Source organism: Dermacentor silvarum, chromosome 6, assembly GCF_013339745.2.
Source record: "Dermacentor silvarum isolate Dsil-2018 chromosome 6, BIME_Dsil_1.4, whole genome shotgun sequence".
Taxonomy (NCBI): domain Eukaryota; kingdom Metazoa; phylum Arthropoda; class Arachnida; order Ixodida; family Ixodidae; genus Dermacentor; species Dermacentor silvarum.
In genome coordinates this window covers 161,544,612-161,558,053 of record NC_051159.1, presented here as the reverse complement: position 1 = coordinate 161,558,053, position 13,442 = coordinate 161,544,612, and positions in this window count along the sequence as shown.

Genomic DNA, 13,442 nt, shown 5'->3' with positions numbered 1-13,442 from the left:
CATTTCTTTTTTTTCATACCGCTTCTTAATACACGACACCTTCTCAGCGACCATGGAATCAAGCTGTCGGCCACTGTACAATCGGAAATCACAGTGCGGATATTGTAAACGGCCTGCAATGCGCTGTTATGAATATCCTGTTTTAGTGAAGCAAAGATAGAAGATGCAGTATTTGAAATGTGCCGAGCGAAACTGTACCCTACTTTCTCTGTGGGTTGATTGCTACTTCACAAAGCGAGAAACTATACTTTTTTTTTTATTATGAGTCCGAGAGCAATTCGTAACAGACAGGGCCATTCGACACCTACGTGTGAGTAACGGTGCAGATAACAGCGGCTGTCGACCCCAGCGGCGTCTGTACACTTCGTGTCTTACCTGCCAACGGCATTAGGATTATCGCGAAATATAATTGGTCTGTCTTGAATATGCGAAAAGCACGACAGATATTTTTTGTACGACAAAGTGAAACGGGTATCAATGCATTTACAAGACAATGGGCATCACTTGGCCTTTTCGCGTGCGTTGGTCAGGGAAGGACGCTAGAAGCGATGTAATGACGAAACCGTGCCACGTATATTGAAGGGCTGTTGTTTCGTATATGATGTTAGCGATAATTTTTGTAAACGCGTTTCCATCAACTTAAGCCCAGCTTAACATTCTGGCGCATGTTTGGACTTGTGCTTCATTGTCGCTTCGGAATTATTGCACTTAATTATGTTTATGAATGCTTTGACACTAATTTGACACTTTGACACTTACAAAAATTCATAGAACACCTGATATACTATGAAACGGATGCGATGGACCAGTGCTTAAACAGAAAGGCGTGTCTGCTTCATGCTAACCACCCGTAGGCGCAATAATTCGTTAGTTATACATCTCTATACATCGTTTTCATATTTGCCTGTACACTGCGACTAACGGTTTCTACATCACCCATGCTAAACAGCATACAACGATGTTATACAAGCGTTATCATTGCTATACATTGAAAGACTAATTACGCCACCTGTACTGCTGAAAACCACAGACAGCAGAAACCTCACGGTGCCAATGCTAATCCAGAGCGCGCCACGGCGACATTCCTCATGAGGAGAAGCGAAGCTGTATCTCAACAGTCAATCACACCAACATCTTCAGAATGGTTTCCTGCATTCATGGCATCGTGTGGTCATCCAGCAACAGCCGATGCTGACCTACATTAACTGTTCTTTCCTTTCCGAACAATTGAAAAGCATCACTGCGAAAGAGAAAGCTGAGAGCACATGCCGAGTTGCAGAACTTGCTGACAGGCATTTTGAAGGCGTGCGGTTTACAGTGGTGCTTTGCTGTGAAGCTTCTCTCTATCGTTCCGTCATAGTAGCGTGGTCGCCTTCTTCACCGTTTCGCAAATATAAAGCAGGTGTCACGATAAAATGTGCACTTAAATAAAGTATGAGTGACTGATCTGCTCATGTTCGTTGCTCGCTAGAAGCTCCTTTCTCCCGCGAAAGCTGAGTGTAAAACTATGGAACCGTCAACTTCGTATGTAATTCAATGGCGTAGAGGTCCCTGAGGCCACTATAGAGAACGACCCACAGGTGAGCTTGTACACCGTTCATGGAATTTCTCCTAATATAATGTCTTGTTAGGAGTGTCAATTGAACTGTACCGCACGCTGAACGTGCCCACTTATCATACATTCGATAGCAATGAGAGGGCTTCCGGCTTAATGAGGTAGTACAGAGCTCATGGCGACTCCGTGAATGCCATCGGACGCTCAAGTTTTAAACCAAAACGTAACTACGCGGATGTCCCCAGAATACGAGTCGCTGTCTAGAGCTTCCGTAAACATCGACCAAGACGTGTGGCGCTGCGAATAGGCGGAAAGTGCGTGACACGGGAATAGAAAAGGCAAGACTCACCGGAGCGTCCTTCCGGTACAGAGCACGTGCAAAGATCGGAAACAGTGGCGCGACGGAGGTGTGCGCTGCCTCGATTTGCCGGATCGGATCTCGACGGCTGCTTTCACGCGGGAAACAGCGCCGGCGACATTCGCGTTACGTATGCCCGGCACGGCCCGCTCATTGGTTGACCCCCAGCTACTAACCCGCGAGAAAGAGAGAGAGAGAGAAGCTTGCAGGACGGCGCTGGTAGCAGCCGAAGAAAGGGAACAGCGTCGACGGCAGCTAGCGAGAAAAAGGAGCGCGGCCTTTAGACGGTGGCTGCGAGACGAGAGCGAGACCCCACCGGAACAAAGAGAGCCGCTTTCTCTTTCCTTCCTTGCTTGCTTCCGACGAGGCGGCGGAGGCATGGCGCGTCTGCTTCTTCTTTCCCATTCTGACAAGCTCGGCGGCGAAGCACGCTTGTCAGGAGACCGGCGTGGGTCGTCAGCGCGCACCTTTCCACCTGCTGCGTCCATTCGTCGTTCGTGGTGGCCACGGCTGTAGTATAGTGGTATCAACGGTGCAAGCAGAACTGGGTCGTCAAAAGATCACGGACATTTGTTCAGCCCTGACGTTCCTGTAGCAGATAACACTAGAATGCGATTCTGCTAACGTGTAAAACCACTGCTGTTCAATTTCTCTTAGTCGAATCACAAGGGTGACTGTCTCTCCATCCGGGTTGCTCAAGGAAAGATAGGTATACCGGGTATTCAAAATTAAGCTTTACGGAATTTTTAAAACTCGCCTGTGGCAGGTAGCATAATCCTTATCGTTGAGCTCGGTTATTCGAAGAGGACGGACATTAGTAGCACGAGAAATCGAAACATATATTGAACTAATTAACAAAAATTGACTAATGAACTTCTTAGGTAATTACTTATGACACGTATTTCAATTTACGAATTGTAGCCGGTGCGTTTGCAAGACGCATCCACTTGAAATGAATTTCCAGGATGACACCAGTTTCGAGATTTCCCAAAGTGTGGGACGAAATACATGGGCGTTCCAGTTACTTTTGTGCTTCAATGTTAAAACACCATTTTGGTAAAAAAGGAAGTGAAACAACAGTGCATTTTTACGGCGAGTTTGATGGCGCATATCTCCAAACTGCTGTAATTCTGGAAATTCATTTCAAGTGGATACGCCTGACAAGCCCACCGGCTACAATTCGTAAATTGCAATATGTGTCGTAAAGTAATTAACTAGGAAGTTAATTAGTAAAATGTTGTTAATTAGTTGAATATGTGTTTTGATTTTTCGTGCCTCATCTGCCTCATCGAATAGCCCAGCTAAATGATACGAATCATGCTACCTGCCACAGACGATTTCTAAAAATTCTGTAAAGCTTGAAAATGAACACCCTGTATATTGGAAGTAGTGGCCTGTTTACTGCCAACCATTGCAACGCACGTTTCTCAATGTAACTGACGGTGTAGTAGCTGTCAAAAGGCGCGATGTCACTTATAACATTGTTATGCTGACACAGTGACTTATCAACAAAACCTATCTTGAAAAACCGTGCCCTTTGTGCGGACTGGTCCATAAAAAAGGCGGCAGAGTAGATAGCCTCGGCTTTGAGCCGACCTCTTGTCGGAGAATTCACACCGGCCTGAGTATCCGTAAATTGAGATGGCTACATAGCAGTTTTGTGCAGGTCACATTGCAAACTATATTTATCAATGGACAGCGAGACAACGCTTCTGTTCATTCCCGAGCGTGCTAATAGAAGTGATGTGGCGGGAACGGCTCGTAGTTGTACCCTGCATCATAAAGGCTAGTTTGAGACTCCTGCAGTGCTAAGCAACACTACGACTATACCAATATGTCACCGGGCTGCGCCCGTCATCTGTGCGTTCCTTTAGGTCGCGTGCGGGCTAATTTCCGCTGTCATCGGCCAAGACGTGCGGCGCAGCGCACGAAATGTGACCTCTTTGGTATCGTCCACTTATCACCTCCCAAGTCATGCATGACGTGCGTATGTCCTCCAATCCAATCTTTAAAGCGTGCTGCATTCGAGAAATCTTCTAATACTTCAAAACTTTCACGAGCGAGACATGTCTCCTTAGCTGTAACACTAGTGTCGGTGCGTCTGTAATTTAGTAATTGTTGCATTTGTTTTGATTTTATAGCTATAGATGTGACAAAACATTGGACGATGTCCATTAGTCTAATCCACGGCGGACGATAGGTCAGGTCCGCTAGAAAACTGAATATTGTGTTCCGCTGAGCCGAAATCGAAAACATTTTTTTAAATCCGAGACAGATAAAAAGATCAGAAGAATGTGTTTATATTTTGACTCGAAGACAATTTAGGAAAGTCGGGAAGAGTAATGATCGAATTATGTTTCACCATTCAAGCTTCACTGCGAAGTCTCATAGTGAGCTAAATGCCTCGCTCCACCGAATGCGGCTCAAGGGCACGCAGGGACGGCTGCTCGCGCTGCGATGAATGACAGCGTCCGACCAAGCGTCTTGGCGTGCCGGACGAATATGGTGACTTCACTGTCCATATTTTATGTCTCGAAAATGCGGCACTGGAGTAGAAGCTGCAGCTCGCGTCAGTCAATTAGTAGAGCAATGGTGCGCATGAACGTGTCTCCACACCATATGTCAGGGAGCCGTCTGCTAAGTCTCGAGCGCAGTCTTAAAAGCCGTATCAAAGTATTGCGACCTTATATTTGTTCCGACCGTTTATAATTGCACGAGAAAAATATGAAGCGCGTTTTGACATTCGTAGTTACCACATACAGGACCACTAGTTATTATTTGAATTACTGAACCGTTATTTGGCTAATTATGACTAACAGAAAAATCCCTAGTTTGAGGGAAGATGACTGTTGACGGTAGACCATGGTTGCTATCCTCGAATCTCATAGTAGAGCGCTGCGCGGGATTGAGCCGGGTAGGCCAATTTTGACGTGGGCCCGGCCCTGACTCAGGCCCAGTAGCTTCGGGCTCGGGTCGGGCTCAAGCTTCAGTCGAGCCTGTAATAGGCCCGGTTAGGGTATTTGTAACATCGCAAAGCAATCGTCTACGAAAATTGCCGCCCATACAATATTTTGGTTCAGTGGTGCTTCGTTGCGGGTCTATGGGAAAACAGAGGCAGGCAGGCTACGACACAGTGTATAGCGATACACTCCATCGATTAGTGTACGTTAACGGTGCCCCTCGGACTCTGTAAAAACGGTGCCAGTGGCCACCCGCGCCTACCTATACGCCCCACTTTTTCTTTTTTTGTCTTCGCGACAGTGGGAAACTCTGGTCAACGTAGTTCCCAGGTTATTAAGACCTCGATTCATTCAGGTGAGCTTCGCGATGGGATACGGACGGCCCGTTGTTGGAATGCCGTTGGCGAGATGAGGCTAAGCGGCCCCGCCGGACAACAATGGAAGGTGCATTTGCCGGGTGAGGAGTGGCGGCGAAGGGCGAACTTCAAGAGGGGCAAGACGTCGCAGAGTCGGAACAAAATGACAAGAGTCACGCAGATGTTTGCATTGCGATGGGCATGAAGAGATGGGGCATCCGCTCGAATACTGGAAGGTCCACATAAAACAAAATTTATGAACTGTTTACAGTTGGAAAAAGTAGTCTTCGTAAGTAGCGAGAAACGCAAGCTGTTAAATAAATTTCATTGCAGCTGGTTACATTCTTAAAACGCAGACGGCGTCCCTAGAGCAGTCTTTGGATAATCTTTTGTTTCTGCAAAAAATATCCTGACTCCATAGCCCTCCATTGCCTTACCTGTGACCATTTCAATGAAAAACAAAAATGAAATGAATTTCAAAAGATTTCTAAGAGGGATGAAATATTTCGTCAACGTAGCAGCAAATAAATTCTTGTATATACATTCAACCATTATGTTACGTGCTAAGGCATAGTGCAACTCGGTACTGTTTTCCATTTAACTTCTTTATTTACAGCGAAGCTGTTAGCCTCTCGGTGTTCGGCATTTTTTGTGTCTGTTCGTGAGTAAAAATTATCATCATCAGTAATGGCTCATCACCCTGATAATGCAGAGGCTACAAGCACTCAGCAAAGTGAAGTGAACAGCGTATATATTCATTGCAATAATCCACACAACACACAGAACAGCATACGCTTCAATAAAGAACAAGCTCAAAACAAGCATCCGAACCATCAATAAAGCATTGCATCAGCACTGGTAGTGGTGCACTGGTTTTGCAACAACTTCGCTGCACAAATCTGCTTTCGCAGGGGCGGGATGGCCAGACAACTTATTTTAAATGCGAAGCATTTCTTGGCGAACATTTGCTACTTTGACCGTATCTATCTGTCTAGCCGCCTACGACTTTGTGCTCTCATGGTCGTTTCGTTAACTTGGTATGTACCAAAATTGGCATATTATGACAGGAGTGTATGACGAACACAACTGATAGGTCATGAAAAAAATGTCATGACATGCGTGTCATGTAGGTTATGACAATGATCCAGCGAAAAAGGTATAGCACTCAAGAACCACTGAGATCGGTTCGGACGTGGGTACTAAGTGAAGGATACACTACAGGATGCTGGTAGAAGTCATAGTCACGAGCATGACTCAGTAAAATTCACAGGGACTCAGCGAAAGAAGATTAACACTCATAAACCACTGGAATGGGTTCGGACGTGGGCACTAAGTGAAGGAAACACTAAAGGGTGATGGTAGAAATCGTAGTCATGAGCATGACTCAGCAAAAATGACAATGACTCAGCGAAAAAAAGATTAACACTCAAAAACCACTGGAATGTGTTCGGACGTGTGTACAAGTGAAGGAAACACTAAAGGATGATGGTAGAAGTCATAGTCATGAGCATGACTCAGAAAAAAACGTCAATGACTCAGCGAAAAATTCATTAACACTGAAAAACACTTAAATGGGTTCGGACGTGGGTACTAAGTGAAGGAAACACTATAGGATGTTGGTAGAAGTCATAGTCATGAGTATGACTAAGACTTTCGCCCTAAGGTCTCTTAGGTGTAGCTAAAGGGACTCCTGAGGATTCATGACATGAATGTCGTGACATGCGTGTCATGTAGGTCATGAAAGAGCCGCCTATGTCTTGGTGCTCTCATGGTCGTTTTGTTAACTTGGTAGGCTCCCCGCACACTGCTTCGCATAACATCGATTCCCACAGGGCGTGGGACCTGCCGGCTTTTTTGTTCGAGCAAGTTGAATAATGTGCCGAATTTTATCGCATAATTAGTCCAACACAATTTAACTCAGACTTTTCAAGTGCTCCTAAATAAATACTTAGAACCAACGCGGATGCTACAATATCTTGCAGCGTTGATGAAGGGGTTGTGGAAAAAAAGTGGACGCATAAGAATTTTATCTCTCAACGCATTTTTAACGAAGTTCTCACACCTTCAACGGTGTGGCCCTCATGTTCATTGCTATGTACTCGTCCTTTATGGCAACACGCAGGAAGTTAGCGTGAACGAAGTATGAAATCTAAACATGATGGAGAAAAAAGTTAACCACCTTGTGTGCTCTTTACATGCACTCTGAAACTCCCCCCCCCCCCTCCCCCCCATGCCGTACAACTACTCAAGAAATGGAGTATGGGCGTTCATATCACACAGTAACGCACGAACGTAATGTAAAGACGATGCAATTTTTTTATTTCTCTTTAACTTGGTCATTCGTCAGCAACAAATCCAGTGGCAAACCTGCCACCATCAAATATGCCTCTATAAGAAGTCTCTTTGCGGCTGGTGTCTTCACAATAGCTGAAACCTGATCCAGGATTCATTCAGGCTCAAGGGCTAATCGGCCGAAGCAGGCGGTGCCGCGTACGGGCCAAATTTGAAACCACCGGGCCGGGCTCGGACGGGCCAACGCCTGTCACTTTCAAGCTCGGTCCGGGCCCGGGCCAGAAAAACTGGCCTGTGCAGGGCTCCCATAACCTGTTCTTTTAATAGCTTGGGCCATGTCAGCTGGAACACCTTGTGTATAACTCATGCATTAATGTTAGACGGGCTTAGACGTTCATCTTTAGAAGATGTGGGGTGTGAAGACTGTGCTAAATGTATTTGCGCAACAACGTCCTGTGTGGACTTATTACTCCTGCGCATAGTGCGCCTACAGTGCGCATCCACGTGTTAGACAACATGTGTGTTGCAGCTCACTGTATTTTTAGCATAGTCACCTGTCATCTACATCTCTTGTTCCCAGTCACTGCCTATACCCTACCCTGCCTGCCTTACCCCGGTGAGGAGTAGCAGACTAGAGAGAGGCTCTTCAGGCCACCCTCTCTTCCCTAATCTCCATTCCTCCACAGTTATCGCAGCGCCAATTTCCGTCATTCACCATACCGCACGCACAACATGCCGTACTCACCCATTGAACATTGCTCCCTTTCGAACGTGCTTGAACTGCTCAATTTTCCTTTTTTCCCCAACAACAGCGGAACTGTGGAATAGCCTTAATGGCACTTTTGAGGCAGCTTCCAAAGGATCAATTTGGAAAAGAACTACCTCACCATGTAATCCATTAGGTTTGTAGTTTTATGATGCTGCGCCGATTTTATTAGTTATCCTCTTTCATCGTATACGTATAATGTGCACATAGCCTGTTTATGATGCTAACTGAGTTGTGCTAGTTCTTTTTTTTTTATCGTGTTTTATCGTTTCATTGCAACGTACCTTGGATGTTATGCGAATTGTATTAGTTATATCCTACTATTTTACTTTATACGCGTTATTTGTACATTGTTTATAGTGCTAACAGAATTAGGTTAGTTTTTATATCATGTTTCTTTACCTTTGTATGTTCTTTTTGTACCTACTCCTGCGATTTCTCGCAATGAGACGGCAGTATGTGTAAATAAATTTTTTTTAAAAGCTGCTCATCATCCATCGTATTTGGGACGTTTACGTTTTGTATGGTCTTGTTGTGTTCAATAATTGTAAAGTGCTAGGTGCTCCAACACGTTTTGCTTTACAGCACGAAAGCACATACTGGCATGACAATCACCTTTCTCTTCTCTGCCCCCTAACATTTCTAAATATGGCTTCACTCTAGCGCAAGGTGCTGGAAAGCATGTGAATTATTGCTCAAGCGAAATGGGGGATTCGTTTTGTAAAGACTCGTGGACACTGTGTACCTACCTGTTCTTTTCTTCAGAGCCACCGCGTGGGATGGAATTGCAGCTCGCCTTTTTGCAGACAACAGCAGCCGCTATTCTTCTAAACAGTAATGCCAGGTAACATGAACCCTTTGATTTTCACTCCACCTCGCAACTGCGACCTACTTACTACACGGCAATGGAAGAGCTCGAGCTATAAACGGCACACAACTGAGTGAGATCTAAAGCACAGCAGCAGATAAAAGTTCGGTAAATTCTGAAATATTCGCTTCTATTGCCGAGCGCTTGCTATGCGGCTCTTGAATGGGCATCCGGAAAAATTTTACCTAATCAAGCGTCCTATTCCAGGCAGACGTCTAAGCCCTTTATGCTTTCTACTGCGATCATTACAACGCCACTAAGCCCCTTCACAGCTTAAACGTGAAGGCAACCGTTGCTTCATTATGGTCACAGAGCCGCTCTTTACATACGCGTATATATTTTGAATAATAAAGTGCGTTCTAGAAGCTGATTTTAATACTGATGAAATGCTAAATATCCTCATCGGCCAGTTACGTGCCATGCGTGTGTGTGCGTGCGTGTGTGTGCGTGCGTGTGTGCGTTTGCGTGCGTGCATTTGCGTTTGCACGTGTGCGCGTTTCAGTGGGCGAACACACTGATGTAATAGTGCGCAACTGAATTTTAGAATCGTTTTCTCGGCGGGTGCTCTTTTTTCGTTAAGTTCAATAGTTAGAGGGTCGAGGAGAGACGGCGTCATCAAAAAGCGCAAAATCACCTGATGCATCTCTTGCCACGCTATTATGTCGCGATGTGCAAACATTTGTGAAAGCCCATCGTACAGCATGCAGACATCGGTGAAAGCGTTCGTGATGTATTGATAGCGTGCACGCGTTGTAAAGAGCACAATGGATGTCATGAAAGAAATTGGTATTTGGCGTAGTGTGTAGTTCAAACGCTGGCGGGGTCGGTGAAGACCAATTAACACCAAGTGGGATTAGAGCAAACGAACACTACAACCTTTCACACGGTCGGAACCACGGTGTTCACTGTCCTTACAAATTTTAGAAGTGTCCCCACTAACGTTTCCCGCAAGCACTTTCCTCCTCGTCCAGTGGCATTACACGACGGATTGTCGTAAGCGCGAATACGCTTCACCTTCATTGCTGTGCTTTTCATCATATCGGTAAAAGTTCAGTATGCCACAAGACTGAGATACACCTCGCCATCTGAAGGCGTGAGGATGGTGATCGGATACCTTAAACTACAATTTCAAGTACAAATTCGCACCGTAAGAAAGAACAGCAATAACCACAGCAAATAAAGTTCCGTTGAACACATTGGCAAGAGGTATGGGTGCCAAGATTGTGCTCTTAGTACAATCTTATAACATGCATGTCCAGGAATTTTGTACATTGCCCTTTCGAAAATTTGTTGAACTGCTTCGCAATACACAAGCGTAACTCCATGGGCAGCATTTAACAAAAGTTATATTTCAAATGATTAGCCAAGTTCCAACAAGTTTCAGTTATCAACTTCGAAAGGGTACTTTCTTCCAAAAACATACGCATTTATGGCACTTAGTCCTAACGTCGTTGATGCTTTATAGCAGTGTTTTGGTCCCGACCAAAACATTGCTATAACGTGGTACTAAGTGCCGACTAAGTATGGTAAATGCGTATGTTATTACGAGGGAGTACCCTCTCGGCGTTGCTAACAAAAGCTTGTTGAAACTAGATAGATATTATTACATATAATCTTTGAAAGTGCTGCTCCTTGAGTTACGCTAGTATATTGTGACGAAGTTCAACAGATTTCCGAAGGGGCCATGCCTGAAATTTCTGGGCGTGATCGCGAAATAATCTTAGTGCTAGAAGACGCAGACAAAGAAAGGGGGTACAGGACACATGAGCGCAAAAACCATGTCACAATGTATAACCTACTCGACCAAATAACCACTTTGAATGGATATGATTTATAAGACTGTGTGAAAGGCAGTACACAATCTACATATATATAATGTAGCCTACACGTAAATGTGCGCCGTGATTGAAATAGCTGACCCTCAGTTGGTTAGGTCGGTCAGAATTGCAGACCTTCGGTCAAGAGCTGCACATAGCACGTTCATTCAACGCCAGCCTTTTGTGTGTACAGGTCAGCGTAACATTTTCCATCTGCGTCACCAGATGGTTTACAAGGGACTCCGCCATTCCGCGCCAGGAATCGATTCGTCACAGCTTGCTTTTGGAGAACAATGACTCGCTCGAACGAGGCGGAGTTGACACAACGTTATAGTGGTGTGGATGCAAACGTATATGCTCTCGGCCATACTGAAAACGCCCACAACGCTGCGGATGCCAAGCCACACTGTATACGCGGTTTACGGCACGTCGACAGAGCGTGACTCACGCGACTCGACAAACTACTTGATCACAGCATCTTGCTCGGCTTTTCAATGCGTCGTTGTCCCATCTCAACGGGACGCGGTAGGTCGTCGTCTCCTTCGAGTTGTCCCCAATGACAGTGGTCTCGTTTAGTTCTCGGTCTCATGTACACGACTAATGGGACTTCTACAAACACGTGTTAAACATGAACGTCTGAAGCCTAGCTTTTCGCTATAAAAGAGGGAGGAAAAAAAAGAGGAATAAAGGGAAATGGAAAGAGGTTAACTAAATGGCAATATTGGGTTTGCTACCCTCTGCTTGAGGAGGGGAGAAGGAGATGGTAAAATATAAATGAAGAAAGAGTTGTTTCTGAGCGTAATGTAAACCAGCTCCACCCAGAAAGAAAGGCCGTAACGTAGATAACTGCTGAGAACGCAGCGCAAAAAAACAAAAAAAAAACAAATAACACACAGTACATGGAACGAGTGCTGGATGACAACTGAAGTTTTGGTGCAGCAACGACGCATTTATATCTGCACAAAGAGCCATGTCGCATTTCCAATCACAATCCGTCTCGCCGAAACCCCCGAAAATTATATCTAACCCATCAGACAACCATTCCGCGCAATCGCTAACAATATAGCCGTTCGGCGCATCTGTGAGGGTGTCTTGTCGCGCATTCTGTGTGTTCTTTCTCCGCGTAATTTTCGAGCTGCGTTCTCGCCAGTTAGCTGCGGCTCCACATGCAGAAATGGAAGTTCTGCTCGAAATGTAGAATTAATGTCGTTTAAGAGTATTTTAATGAGTGCGCGCTTATTCCAAAAATGCGACGTATTTGACAATTCCTCAAACTGCTTAATTAAGGACGCTTTCTGTACACGTTAGACGCGATAAATGTTACTTTCCTACCAATCTAAGCATGCATGCAGGTAAAAAAAAAAAAAGAAAGAAAAAAAGGTAAGCGCTCTGCTCTTGCATGTGTACGACTTCGGGCGAGTTCGGACTCCAATCCGTAATATATCAAGCAATGAATCGACTGCGAGATATATATTTCGCTCCTTCAGCATCTCTCGCGTGTCGACTCTCTCGTTTGCGCCAATTCCGCGGCGTGCAAGCGTATGTGCGACCCACTCGCGGCGGCGCGGACGCGACTTCAATAAGTAATTTCCTTCGTGGTGCATCCGCCGCCACTGCGGATCGCGCTTCGCACAGCCGAAAGCGCACACGCGGAGGACCAAGAGGCGCCCAAATATCTCGATGCGCGCAGTCGTCCCGAAAGGAAGCGCACGCTTGCTACGCGGCGAAAGGTAAAACTGGTTGGCACCCAACCCAGGGCCCCTAAACACATTCGACGCGCTGTCACGAACATGGGCTTCGCTCGACGTTTGGGCCTTTCGCGGCGCTCCGGAACTGTTATACGGCGCCTCGCGTAGCAAGCATTCACGCACGCCGCTCAGTGCGTTCTCATCTATCTAACTGCCAGATTGCGCCCGAGACAAGCGGCTCGCGTCGCCTTTGTGCAGTGTTCCTCCATAGGTTGGAGGTGAGGAATGAACGGAACTAGAAATATACCGAACGTTCTGAACCATTCTCCGTGAGAAATTCGCTCACCGCCCCTTCTATATACTCTTCCGCTATGCCATTCTTACATGCTTGAGCACGGGCACCAATCTAGGGCGCTAAGATCACCGGCGGGCTTGACTCCCGTGAACCGGCTGCCTGTTCCATACCGTTCGCCTAAGTCCGCTTACACGATACGCTTTTTTTGCAAACGAACCTTCGCGGTGGTCCGAATTTGGCTAGCGGTGTGCACCGCTCCGTCTTCCGCGAAGTTGTTTCAAGCGAGCCGCGCTGATTAATGCACGGACTCTCGTGCCGTATCGATAATTTTGTGCCGCGCAACGGATCGAAGCAGAGTCGAAGCAGAGGAGGAGAAGGCGCGCAGCGCTCGGGGCTATATGCTAGCGTGCGGCCTGAAATGCCCGCGTTTGAGGAGATGGGCGGGTACCGAAAACTCGAAAATGTGCGTTTCCGGCTTCTCCTACGG